Source organism: Cherax quadricarinatus, chromosome 62 (genome assembly GCF_038502225.1).
Source record: "Cherax quadricarinatus isolate ZL_2023a chromosome 62, ASM3850222v1, whole genome shotgun sequence".
Classification (NCBI taxonomy): Eukaryota; Metazoa; Arthropoda; class Malacostraca; order Decapoda; family Parastacidae; genus Cherax; species Cherax quadricarinatus.
In genome coordinates this window covers 22475961-22489519 of record NC_091353.1, presented here as the reverse complement: position 1 = coordinate 22489519, position 13559 = coordinate 22475961, and the positions used below count along the sequence as shown (strand labels likewise).

Here is a 13559-nt window from a genome sequence, read left to right as displayed (position 1 = left end):
TTTACTTCGTTCACATCCATAGGTCACTTTTAGTTCAGCTGCTTGAGATGGAAGAGTTAGTCTGTTACTTTTGGGTCAGTGAAACCGCCTTTATTCCATAAGAGAGAAGGGACAAGGAAGGGATATTCACCTCGCTAGACACAGGCAATATGGGTGTAGTGGCCTGCGGGTCGCAGTGCGATTTTCAAGGTCATTCACTGGGCCCACAGTCGTCTCGAGAGTTACCAACACTGTACTACTTGTTAATTACTCCAGACCCGCAGCACTTAACACATCTAGCACACGTGTCTTGGAATGACAGACAAATTTTCACTACTTAAGAACTAGTTCTCACAACACCGAAGGTACGGCCGGAACACTGTAGAACGTTCACAAAGGCATTCTGTAACTTGGCCTTCACTGGCTGGCTTGGAGCGCTGTTTAGCCTGGATCAGCTAAACTCGCCCTTATCCCATATGTAGATAATGGCGACGAGTTAAGGGATACCGGTGAATAGGAAAGTCGAGGAAGGGACATTCACCTCACTAGACACACGCAGTATGGGTGTAAGTGGCATGCGAGTCTTATAGTGCCATTTTCAAGGTCACCCAGCAGGCCAGACATTCCTCACTCATTTTAAGCCTACGTAGGTACTGATGGTAGCACAATGTCCTAAGTCAGTGAAATCCACTCGTGCAAATAGTTACAACAAATCTGCAGCACTTAACACAACCACTAGGATATTTGCTTGTAGCAGGCAGGTAGGCACACAGGAGACTTATTCGTAAGGTGAGTGGAGTGCGGCACAGAGGACTGACACGGGCACTCAAGCATTTATGTGGTCTGGCAAAAACCGCCTCTAGACCATAAGTAAATAGAGGCGAATGGCTGAGTTGGAAATCGAGGAAGGAGGGGAGAGAGGCGAGGTGGAGTGAAGTCAAATCAAGATATTTGTGTTTCACTAGGTATATCACTAGTCACAGTTCACACATAAGAGTTCCAGCAGCAATTCAGCTGCGCTCCAACGATATTTGTTGCATGATGAGTTATCAGTCGGGTGAGATAAGCAGTTCTGATATAGAAGGCCTAGGACTTCCCTCAACACACACACGTCCTCTCCCCTCAACCACTCAGGCCTAACTGACACAAGATACACACTAATAACTCGCACGACGTTTCGGTCCGACTTGGACCATTAACAACTTGGACCGAAACGTCGTCGTAAGCCTCAACTATGTGCGGGTTCCAGTCACTGTATTGCGCCTTTTCGTTGTTTATAAGTCACATATTGGTTCTTACATATTTGTAAGTGTTTAATAAGTGCTATACAGTACATACCTCTTACAGTGTTCCTTCATATATCGCTGCAGTTATTAATCTTAATATAAGTTAAAATTGGTAAAATTTTGTAAATTACCATCAGCCTAACTCAGTACTGCCTAACGTAATGCAACTTAACCTGACGCAATTAAACCCGACAAGACGTAATCTGAGGTTGGATAATTTAAGCAAATTTAACGTAATCTAACGTAAACTGACTTACTATATGTAGAGAGATTAGCTTGAACTGCTGATGTAGCAGTTAGTAGTTGTCAAAGGAACTTTTTGAGACACTTGGCCTGTTGATTGCGTGTGGTAGTAGTAGTAGGTGTAGTTAATGTGTGTGTGTGTGTGTGTATGTGTGTGTGTGTGTGTGTGTGTGTGTGTGTGTGTGTGTGTGTGTGTGTGTGTGCTCACCTATTTGTGGTTGCAGGGGTCATGATTCAGATCCTGGTCCCGCCTCTTCACTGATCGCTACTAGGTCCTCTCTCTCCCTGTTCCATGAGCTTTATCATACGTCGTCTTAAAGCTATGTATGGTTCCTGCCTCCACTACGTTGTGTGTTTCTTCTATTTCTTTTTTCTTCTTCCGTTGCCGTCACTACCGTCACCTCCGCCGTTTCATTTTCAACTTCCTCCTCCTCTTCTTCTTCCTTATTCCTGTCAAAGACTGGAGGCTCACATTCACAGGTGGTCACATTAACTAGGACATATTCTTCCCTTTATAACGGCAATTTTGTTTTTCTCCCTCATTTTATCTCATTTGTGTCGAGGTTCTCTACATCTTTATTCCTTACCTCCTCCTCCTCCTCTGTTTACTGTAGATTTATTCCTGATATCAGCGTTTATTCCTGATTTTGTGTGATTACTTCTGATTGATGTGGTTACTTCTGATTGTTTGATGTTTACTCTTGTTTGCTGTGGTTACTTCTGATTGTTTACTCTTCTGTGTTTGCTTCTGACTGTTTCCTGTGTTTGCTCCTGAAAGCTGTCACTGTCTCTGGCTGTCACTGTGGCTATCACTGTCTTTGGCTGTCATTCTGCCTGTCACTGTCTCTTGCTATCACTGTGGCTGTTACTGTCTCTATCATTGTCTCTGGCTGTCACTGTCACTGTCTTTGGCTGTCACTGTCTTTGGCTGTCACTGTCTTTGGCTGTCACTGTGCCTGTCACTGTGGCTGTCAGCTGTCATCGTCTCTGGCTGTCACTGGCTGCACCTGTCTCTCCATGGTTTTAGCCTAACCCAACTAAATGTATTTTAGATTTGTTTACAGTAATTTAATACTAAACAAACACAGTGAAATATATTTTTTTCGTTAGGTTCAGAATGATTTTGGCGAAATTATTGCATAAACAAATTTTCACTTGTCTTATATGGCAAGATGAGCGTTGCTATTTAAGCCAAGATAGCAAGTTCTGCCTATTCGGCACGACATATATATATATATATATATATATATATATATATATATATATATATATATATATATATATATATATATATATATATAAATTCATTTGGGGGCATGATTCGTAATCTTCAGCATACAATGACTACCAATTTCAGCTTCACTGAGGATCTTAAAGGCCGTCATGAATGCAAAAAATGCTGGACATTGAGATGCAAATGCCACCTTCACGACTGACTGCAAGGTGCCACATTTTTCTTGCAAGCAGGACGCTCCTCTAGCCTCACTTTTTCATATGTAATTTTTCTGAGATATCTAGCCAGTTATTAGATTCCAGATGTTTGTTGTTCTTATTTTTTTATCGAGTGATACAGAATTCGCTACTCAATAATAATAATTATAATAATAATAATAATAATAATAATAATAATAATAGAACTTTTATACCCCCATTCGTAAAGGAACTTTGGCTCCTAGAACTGGGCCTCATCTGTCCTTTCTAAGCTGAAACTTAATTACCTCTCATTTCCAGACAACTTTTGCTTAAGAATTTTAGAGATCTTGCATATTAAAGAACTTCAACCTGGACTCTGTGATTAATCTTCAGTTAATTGTTCTGAAATTACCATAGTTTATCCCTCTTTTGAAGAGTTCGGTTATTTGTTTACATTCTGTGTTGTGGTTTGTCTGGGAGAGTAACTGCCTGATATGCACGAAATTTATCACCATCTCCTTACTGGTTTGTTTACTTAATATTTTTCACATTTTCTTGTTCTACTAACGAGTCAGTGTGTTTTACATTGTATACTGCAGTTGTACATTGTTGCTAGACTCCAGAATATGATTCCCGACGATGGTTATGGATTTATAACCGAAATGTTGATTTTTTCTGTATTAAATACCCTTTGAAGATACCTTACTATTTCCCACCTACCAGAATATATATAATATATATAATATATATATATATATATATATATATATATATATATATGTGTGTGTGTGTGTGTGTGTGTGTGTGTGTGTGTGTGTGTGTGTGTGTGTGTGTGTGTGTGTGTGTGTGTGTGTGTCGTGCCGAATATGTAAAACTGGTCAATTAGCAAGAACTCATTTAAAATTAAGTCCTTTCTAAAATTTTCTCTTATACGTTTAAAGATATATTTTTTTCATTAATGTTGATGTAAAAATTTATAATTTTGCGCCAAAAGGAACTTAGAAAACTTACCTAACCTTATTATAACAAGCGCAATTTATTTTAGCCTAACCCAACTAAATATATTTTAGTTTTGTTTACAGTAATTTAATACTAAACAAACACAGTGAAATATATTTTTTTCGTTAGGTTCAGAATGATTTTGGCGAAATTATTGCATACAGAAATTTTCGCTTGTCCTATATGGCAAGATGAGCGTTGCTATTTAAGCCAAGATCGCAAGTTCTGCCTATTCGGCACGACATATATATATATATATATATATATATATATATATATATATATATATATATATATATATATATATATATATAAGATTTAAGAGATACATTGTTGATATAAAGGTGGCATATATATATATATATATATATATATATATATACATGTTGTTACGTGTGTATCACCGATTATAAGGCGAAAATCTCATCCAGCTCCTCAGAGCTGGGGCGTGTGCCCAAAATGCAGCATGCATTACCCCTTTGAACAGCCGCGCTGAGCCGCTGGAACAGAAAACTAGCTGCCCTGGGATCCCTAGTTACCCTGATGAGTCTTTTTCCCAGCTCCTTAAGGAAATTAGATGCACTCTTTCCCCATGAGCCAAGGGTCTCTGAGCCTATGGGAACAAACATATAATGATGGGCAAGTTCTCCATATTTTCTAGACTTTTGGGACTCCCTAAAGCTGGCAGCTGCCCCTCCTTCCTCCCTGGTGCATTGGAGATAGGTATCAGCCAAGGTAGATGCACATGTATAGTCCCACACCACCTGCTTCCCATCTGTCCAGGCTTGAAGGGTGATACCATCTGGACGCTTCTGGCTGCCATCAGATCTGCATAGTTGGGGTGGCTCCCTTACTGCTGGGCATCCAGCTGTTGTGAGGCTCCTCTTGATAATGTTATTAACCTCCTCATGTCTTGCAATCTTTCCCTCGGATTTACGGCACACAAGACCATGGTACCCGAATCGGTCTGCTGCTTCACTGCCACAAATACACCTGTGTTCGGCGAGAATAGGGGCGGCAAGTCGAAGGGCAACACCGATGCGGATGGTCTGTGGGTCGAGGCGTGTGCCAAGGCTGGAGTTGGGAACAACCAACAGAAAGTCCCCAGCATGAGGGGCTCTCACTGCCAGCAGGCGGGCTCTATCCTTCCCTGACACACTCTGAAGCATCGTTGAGGCTATATTTTCCACTATTGGACCATCCCAGTGCGATTGTTTGTAGTTGTTGGGGGGAGCAGGTCTGGTTTCTGAGCCCGTTAGATTATCCCAGATCATTGCTCCGTCAATGAATTTTTGGTCCTGGGCTCCAATCTTGTCCCTAAGATGTTCAGGGAGAATCGCTGCTACAAGCTCTCTGGATGCAATACACGAGGACAGAAAAGCAGGTAACGCAATCTGTGATGACTTGCGGACACCAATGCCTCCTAGTCTGACTGGAAGTGTAGCTTGGTTCCACTGCCCGTCTTCTAGAGTAAGGTTAAGTACTTTCGTAAAAATCTGCCTCAGAATACTGTCATATTCGTGCAGTATAGGGTTATCATATGAAGGTGCACATCTTAGGAAATATGTCAACCTGGGCAGACTCAAGCACTTTGTGAGAAGGTACAAGGCATCGTGGGTGTCCAGATTGCCTATTCGTTGTTCCATTCTCCTTAACTCTTCCAATTTCTTCCTGAGAATAGGCAGAACTTGCGATCTTGGCTTAAATAGCAACGCTCATCTTGCCATATAGGATAAGTGAAAATTTGTGTATGCAATAATTTCGCCAAAATCATTCTGAACCTAACGAAAAAAATATATTTCACTGTCTTTGTTTAGTATTAAATTATTGTAAACAAATCTAAAATATATTTAGTTGGGTTAGGCTAAAATAAATTGTTCTTGTTATAACAAGGTTAGGTAAGTTTTCTAAGTTCCTTTTGGTGCAAAATTTTAAATTTTTACATCAACATTAATGAAAAAAATATATCTTTAAAAGTATGAGAGAAAATTTTGGAAAGAACTTAATTTTAAATGAGTTCTTGCTAATTGACCAGTTTTACATATTCGGCACGACACACACACACACACACACACACACACACACACACACACACACACACACACACACACAAACACACACACACACACACACACACACATATATATATATATATATATATATATATATATATATAATTGTACGTAAATATAAGTTAGGTTAACGTAACTCTCGTAGAGATTTCGTTCTATTGGAATACTGAAAGCATTGAGGTGATGTCTCCTTTGCAATCCGGACGTCAGAGAGGTTGCAAGTGCCTCAGATCTCAGCGGAGACATTAACTAGAAATATTAAATAGGAGCGTTGTGCGAGTGCCATGCGAGAGTGAACTCAGTGCTTGAGAAGGCCTGGAACTAAGTTCTCTAATTAAACTCGCAGCGAGTAATAATTCTAGTAAGTAACAGCGGTGCAGCAGCCTGTGGGTATTGTCGGCATCCTGGTACCCGGTTTGTACAATGTACATCTTGTATATGAATAGTATGCAATACCGACAAGATGACGAATTTGACACGCGTTGAACATCTAGGTATCTCACTGGTAAAAGTTTCGCCATCCACTGGCTTTATCAATACTAGGACATTCTTCACATTATACCCTAATATTGCACTGATAAAGTCACTGGATGGCGAAACGTCTACACATAAAAATACCCAGATATTCCACGTGTGTAATTCTTCATCGTGTACCTGTGATTTGGCTTTCTAAGTTTGTGAGTGAGTTTACTTGTGTGTACATAAGAACATAAGAAAGAAGGAACACTGCAACAGGCCTACTGACCCATGCGGAGCAGGTCCATGTCCCCCACCGGAATAGCCCAATGACCCGCCCCCACGGATTAGCCCAATGACCCACCTAGTCTGGTCACCTCTACTCAAGGATGGAGCACGGCACCAGACCAATCAGCACAAGCTAGTCAGGTCCAACTCAAACCCACCCACACCCACTCATGTATTTATCTAACCTATTTTTAAAACTACACAACGTTTTAGCCTCAATAACTGTACTCGGGAGTTTGTTCCACTCATCCACGACTCTATTACCAAACTAGTGCTTTCCTATATCCTTCCTGAATCTGAATTTTTCCAACTTGAAACCATTGCTGCGAGTCCTGTCTTGGCTGGAAATTTTCAGCACGCTATTTACATCCCCTTTATTTATTCCTGTTTTCCATTTATACACCTCGATCATATTATCCCTAATTCTAAGCCTTTCGAGAGAGTGCAGATTCAGGGCCCTCAGACTAATCTCATATGGAAGATTTCTGATACATGGGATCATCTTTGTCATCCTCCTCTGTACGTTTTCCAGAACATTTATATTCATTCTGTAATACGGTGACCCGGTGGCTTGGTGGCTAAAGCTCCCGCTTCACACACGGAGGGCCCGGGTTCGATTCCCGGCGGGTGGAAACATTTCGACACGTTTCCTTACACCTATTGTCCTGTTCACCTAGCAGCAAATAGGTACCTGGGTGTTAGTCGACTGGTGTGGGTCGCATCCTGGGGGACAAGATTAGGGACCCCAATGGAAATAAGTTAGACAGTCCTCGATGACGCACTGACTTTCTTGGGTTATCCTGGGTGGCTAACCCTCTGGGGTTAAAAATCCGAACGAAATCATATCTTATCTTATCTTACCAGAATTGAGCAGCATAGTCTAAATGAGGCCAAGAATTCTGTTAGCTTTATTGCGAACACTAATGCACTGTTGTCTTGGTTGTAGGTTACTGCTAACCAGAACTCCTAAATCCTTTTCGCAATCAGTAGTATTAAGATCTACATTATTTAGTTTATATGTCGCATGGTTATTTAACTGTCCAACATTTAGAACTTTGCATTTGTCAATATTAAACTGCATCTGCCACTTCTCCTACCATTGCATCAGTCTATTCAAATCATCCTGGAGTGCTCTAGTGTCCTCATTAGAATGATCTGGTGTCATCAGCAAATTTGCTTATGTCGCTATTTATTCCCTCATCTATGTCGTTTATGTAAATTGTGAACAACAACGGGCCCAACACTGACCCCTGAGGAACACCGCTTGTGACGTGCCCCCATTCTGATTTCTCCCCATTTATGCAAACTCTCTGCTGTCTATTTGTCAACCATGCCTCTACCCAGGAAAAAATTTCTCCTATTCCGTGTACCTTAAGTTTCCTTAATAGCCTCTGATGTGGAACTCTATCGAAAGCCTTACTGAAGTCCATATACACAATATCATATTCATTACCATGATCTACCTCCTCAAACACCTTAGTGAAAAAAGTTAGTAAATTCGTAAGACAGGAACGCCCCTTCGTAAAATCGTGTTGAGATTCATTAATCAATCTGTGCCTATCAAGATGGCTACGAATTGCTTCGGCAATTATTAATTCCATAAATTTTCCCACTATGGAAGTAAGGCTTATTGGTCTACAGTTCGAAGCCAAGGACCTGTCACCTGCCTTGTAAATAGGTATTACATTTGCCATTTTCCACTTATCAGGCACTATGCCAGTTTGTAGTGATATGTTAAAAAGATTAGCCAAAGGTATACTATGTACCTCTTTACATTCCTTTAACACCCTTGTAAACAGTTAATCAGGGCCTGAGGATTTGTTAAGTTTTAGTTTCTCTATTTGTCTGAGGACCATGTCACTAGTTACCGCAATCGTACATAGTTTATTATCCTGTTCTACATAATCTATTATTTCAGGAATATCGTTAGTATTTTGCTGGGTGAAAACTGAGAGGAAGTAGGTATTGAGAATTTCACACATATCCTTATCACTGTCAATGATCTGACCAGAGTTACTCTTAAGTGGGCCAATCTTGTCCCTAATCTTACTTCTGTATACCTGAAAGAACCCTTTTGGGTTAGTCTTTGAATCCCTTGCGACCTTAGCCTCATAATCCCTTTTTGCTTTTCTTATTACTTTCTTTATTTCTCTCTTTAATTGAATATATTGATTTCTTAACTGCCCATCCCCTCTTTTGATACGCCTATATATGCCTCTCTTTTGACCAATGAGATGTTTTAATCTATTGTTCATCCATTTGGGATCATTTTTGTTAGATCTAATTTCCCTACTCGGAACAAAAGTTGTCCGGGCAGCGAGAACTATGCTCTGAAAAACGTCATATTGGCAACCAAGATCACAGGCCTAACCCATAGTCAGGACATCCCAATTTAGCCCACCCAGGTAATTTTTCAGTCCCATGAAGTCGGCCAAGCGAAAATCTGGGACAGAGATTTGATTGCAGTTATCTGGGTAATTCCATGATATATTGAAACTAAGTGATTTGTGATCACTTTCCCCAAGCTCATCATTAACCTCAAGATTATTAATTAGTGAATCTTTGTTGGCAAGAACCAAGTCAAGCAGATTGTTTCCTTTAGTTGGTTCTGTCACAACCTGTTCTAAAAAGCAATCCTGAACCGTATCAAGAAAGTCACTAGATTTCCTGTCATATTGTTCCAATGAATTTGTCTAAAGTTAAAATCTCCCATTATCACAACATTTTCATATCTAGATGCCTTATGAATTTCGTCCCATAACAGTTTACTGCACTCCCTATCAAGGTTTGGGGGCCTATAAATCAAACACAAAATTAATTTGTCACGTCCCTCGAGAAACTGTAGCCAAACAGATTCTGTGTTCGATGTTTCTAATCTTATATCATGCCTAAGACAAAAATTTAAATTTTCTCTGACAAACATCGCCACTCCACCACCCTTCCTGTTGACCCTATCAGTGTAGAATAGTTTATAACCCTGTATGTTGCATTCAGAAGACATTTATCCATCTTTCAGGTTGAACCAGGTCTCTTTTATACCAATAATATATATATTACCTACACTTGCAAGTAATCTTAGCTCATCTATCTTATTTCTTAGACTCCTACTATTTGTATAGTAAACCTTAAGGGAGCTAGTCACTCGTTGCCCTCTACTATCTCTCTTTGTTTGTTGATCAGTTGATTTGCCATTACTAGCAACTTTATTTTGAATATTGTCTTTTAAACATATCCCTGAGGTATCCCGGTAATAACTGCTGTTTTTAACCCTAATGCTGCAGCCTGATTGTTTCCCACAAACACCCATACCTCTATAATCTATCAGCTTAAATTCCTAGACAAGTCATCAATTACCCTCTCAATTGAATTGGCTAATGCAACCACTCCTGTCTAGCCAGCAATTTATACCAATTGCCCTAGACATCCATTCATTGCCCACTCCCTTTCTAGGCAAGATGCTACATATGACTGGGATCCCTCCCTTAGACCTAACTACTTCTATGGCTGACCTGTACTTATCCGGCAGCTCCTCTCTCCTGCCCTTCCCAATGTCATTACCCCCAGCACTAAGACAGATAATGGGCTTGTTCCCATTACCTGCCATAATATTATGTAACCTGCTGACTATGTCACCAACACCAGCTCCAGGAAGGCACACTCTCTGTTTGACCTTTCTGTCTCTGTTACAAAATGCACGTTACCTTGATTAGCAGGGAAATCAGTGGTACCTTCAACCTCACTAACCACTGAAGTACACTCGTCTTGGAGAAGAGAGAATCGATTTCCTATCTTCACATCTTCTCTATTAACTCTCCTCATCTTTCTTCTTCCTGAGCTGTGAATCACTTGCCACTTAAAGTGGCTGCCACTATCACTGCTGGTGACCATTTCCTCCTTACCAGCTAAATCCTTCTCGCACTCGCTCCCAAACTCATCTATACGAAGCTTCAGCTTCCTATTTTCCTCCTGAAGAAGTAGAATCTCCTTCTTCAACACTTGAACCTGAGATTCTAAAACACTACAACAAGCCATGGTGCTTGGTAACAGCCCACGCTAACTCCCAAGAGCTTAGACAGGTATGACCGCAGGTGACCACTGACCTCAGCGTACTGACCACTGACCTCAGCGTCCACAGCTCCAGCACTGTCAACAGAAGTGGCGTCCCTGTGGCCAAAAGCGGGAATTAATGTAATGAAAGTCCAATATTTCACGGGCTGTCATTACTTGTGAACGCAGATTTTTGAGGTGCTGACCGTGTATTATTATAGTGGATTGGCCGCCCTCTGGTGTGTGTGTACTCGCCTAACTGTACTCTATTTTATATGTCGTTATCATGGCATCCCCTATCCCTCCTGTCCTCCAGTGTCGTCAGGATGATTTCCCTGCATGTATGTATGTGTATGTGTATATCAGTCACCTTCAGACACACACAAAAAAGACAGATCGATGGGAAACATCACCCGCTTGTCCCCAAAAACCCCACGAATTATCCTGCTCCCATTATTTTCTCGGTATCCTGGGCAAGAGGCCGGATTTGGTAGCCACTTGAGCATAGACCCTCATTTTCAGACATGATTAATAACCCCCCACCCACACACACCGCCTCTCCCCAACCAACACACCGCCTTTCCCCACCCAACACAGCCTCTCCCCAGCCCCGTAATAACTCAGTGCTGGAGTGGCGGTGTATTGTTTTTAAGACATAAATCTCTAGCAGTGAGTTGACGATGAATATTGCGCCAGATTTAATTAATTAATATTGGGTGTTCAATGGACTAGCAACCCTCTGTTTACTGGCAGGATATACGAGTACGTACATACACACAACACACACACACACACACACACACACACACACACACACACACACACACACACACACACACACACACACACACACACACAGGAAGAAGTGAAGAGGCTGCTATGCGAGCCTGATACTTCAAAGGCGATGGAGCCGGATAACATTTTTCCATGGATCCTGAGAGAGGGAGCAGAGGCGCTATGTGTACCACTAACAACAATCTTCAACACATCTATCGAAACAGGGCGACTACCTGAGGTATGGAAGACAGCAAATGTAGTCCCAATTTTTATAAAAGACAGACAAGAAGCGTTAAACTACAGACCAGTGTTACTGACATGTATTGCATGCAAAGTCATGAAGAAGATTATCAGGAGAAGAGTGGTGGAGCACATAGAAAGGACGGAAATCGTGTGTCACAAATCTACTGGAGTTCTATGACAGGGTGACAGCAGTAAGACAAGAGAGAGAGGGTTGGGTAGATAGCTTTTTCTTGAACTGTAAGAAGGCGTTTGACACAGTTCCACACAAGAGATTGGTGCAAAAGCTAGAGAACCATGCATAGATAACAGAGAAGGCACTGCAATAAATCAGGGAATACCTGTCGGGAAGACATAAGCGAGTCATGGTACGTGACGAGGTGTCAGAGTGGGCGCCTGTGACGAGCGGGGTTCCACAGGGGTCAGTCCTAGGACCGGTGCTGTTGCTGGTATATGTGAACAACATGACGCAAGGAATAGACCTAGAAGTATCCCTGTTTTCAGATGATGTGAAGTTGATGAGAAGAATTCAATCGGACGAGGACCAGGAGGAACTACAGGGGGATCTAGACAGGCTGCAGGCCTGGTCCAGCAAATGGCTCCTGGAGTTCAACCCCACTAAGTGCAAAGTCATGAAGATTGGGAAGGGCAAAGACCACCGCAGACGGCGTACAGTCTAGGGGGCCAGAGACTATAAACCTCACTCAAGGAAAAGGATCTTGGTGTGAGTATAACACCAGGCACATCTGAGGCGCACATCAACAAAATAACTGCTGCAGTATACAGGCGCCTAGCAAACCTAAGAATAGCATTCCGACATCTCAATAAGGAATCGTTCAGGACCCTGTACACAGTGTATGTCAGGCTTATATTGGAGTGCAGCACCAATTTGGAACCCCCACTTAGCCAAGCACATAAGGAAATTAGAGAAAGTGCCAAGGTTTGCAACAAGACTAGTCCTGGAGCTAAGGGGTATGTCCTACGAGGAGAGGTTAAGGGAAATCGACCTGACGACACTGGAGGACCGGATAGATAGGGGGGATATGATAACGACATATAAATCGACAGGGTGGACAAAGCCAGGATGTTCCAAAGATATGACACAGCAACAAGGGGTCACCGTTGGAAACTGAAGATACAGATGAATCACAGGGATGTTGGGAAGTATTTTTTCAGTCACAGAGTTGTCAGGAAGCGGAATAGTCTGAGAAGTGATGTAGTGGAGCCAGGATCCATACATAGTAATAAGAAGAGCTATGATAAAGCTCCTGGAGCAGGAACAGTGACTGAGTAGCGGCCATTGAAGAGGCGGGGCTAGGAGCTGTGTCTCGACCCCTGCAACCACAACTAAGTGAGTACACACACACATGCATATTGGCCACCAATGATACCTTCCGCCTTGCCTCAGAGAATTTCTACTCCTATCTGTTGCTGTCTTGCAACATTGCATAGCTCCTGACGACGCACGAGAGTGCAAAAGATCTAGAGTTAAAGATTTTCATCCCCATATAGTTTGTTCTTCAGCATGCACATTATATATATATATATATATATATATATATATATATATATATATATATATATATATATTATACACATTCTTATCAGTACTTGTTTACATATTTTTCTTCTTCTCTATATTTATGAATTATCATATTCTATTTTTCCTCGAATTCTTTGGATCTTTTGTGGTGCTGTTGCAATAATATTATATTCTCTGTCGCCTCGTCTACCTCCACATTTTTTCCTCTTTCTCCTG

General features: G+C 41.4%; 1 long non-coding RNA gene across 1 annotated transcript in view; it reads left to right on the top strand.

Annotated features, from left to right (window-relative positions):
* Positions 1-3388: 3388 nt before the first annotated feature.
* Positions 3389-13559, top strand: part of LOC138854521 (uncharacterized) — a 56979-nt gene continuing 46808 nt past the window's right edge. Inside the window, exon 1 of the long non-coding RNA XR_011393728.1 lies at positions 3389-3446. This is a non-coding gene — a long non-coding RNA (uncharacterized lncRNA). The remainder of the gene's footprint in view (positions 3447-13559) is intronic.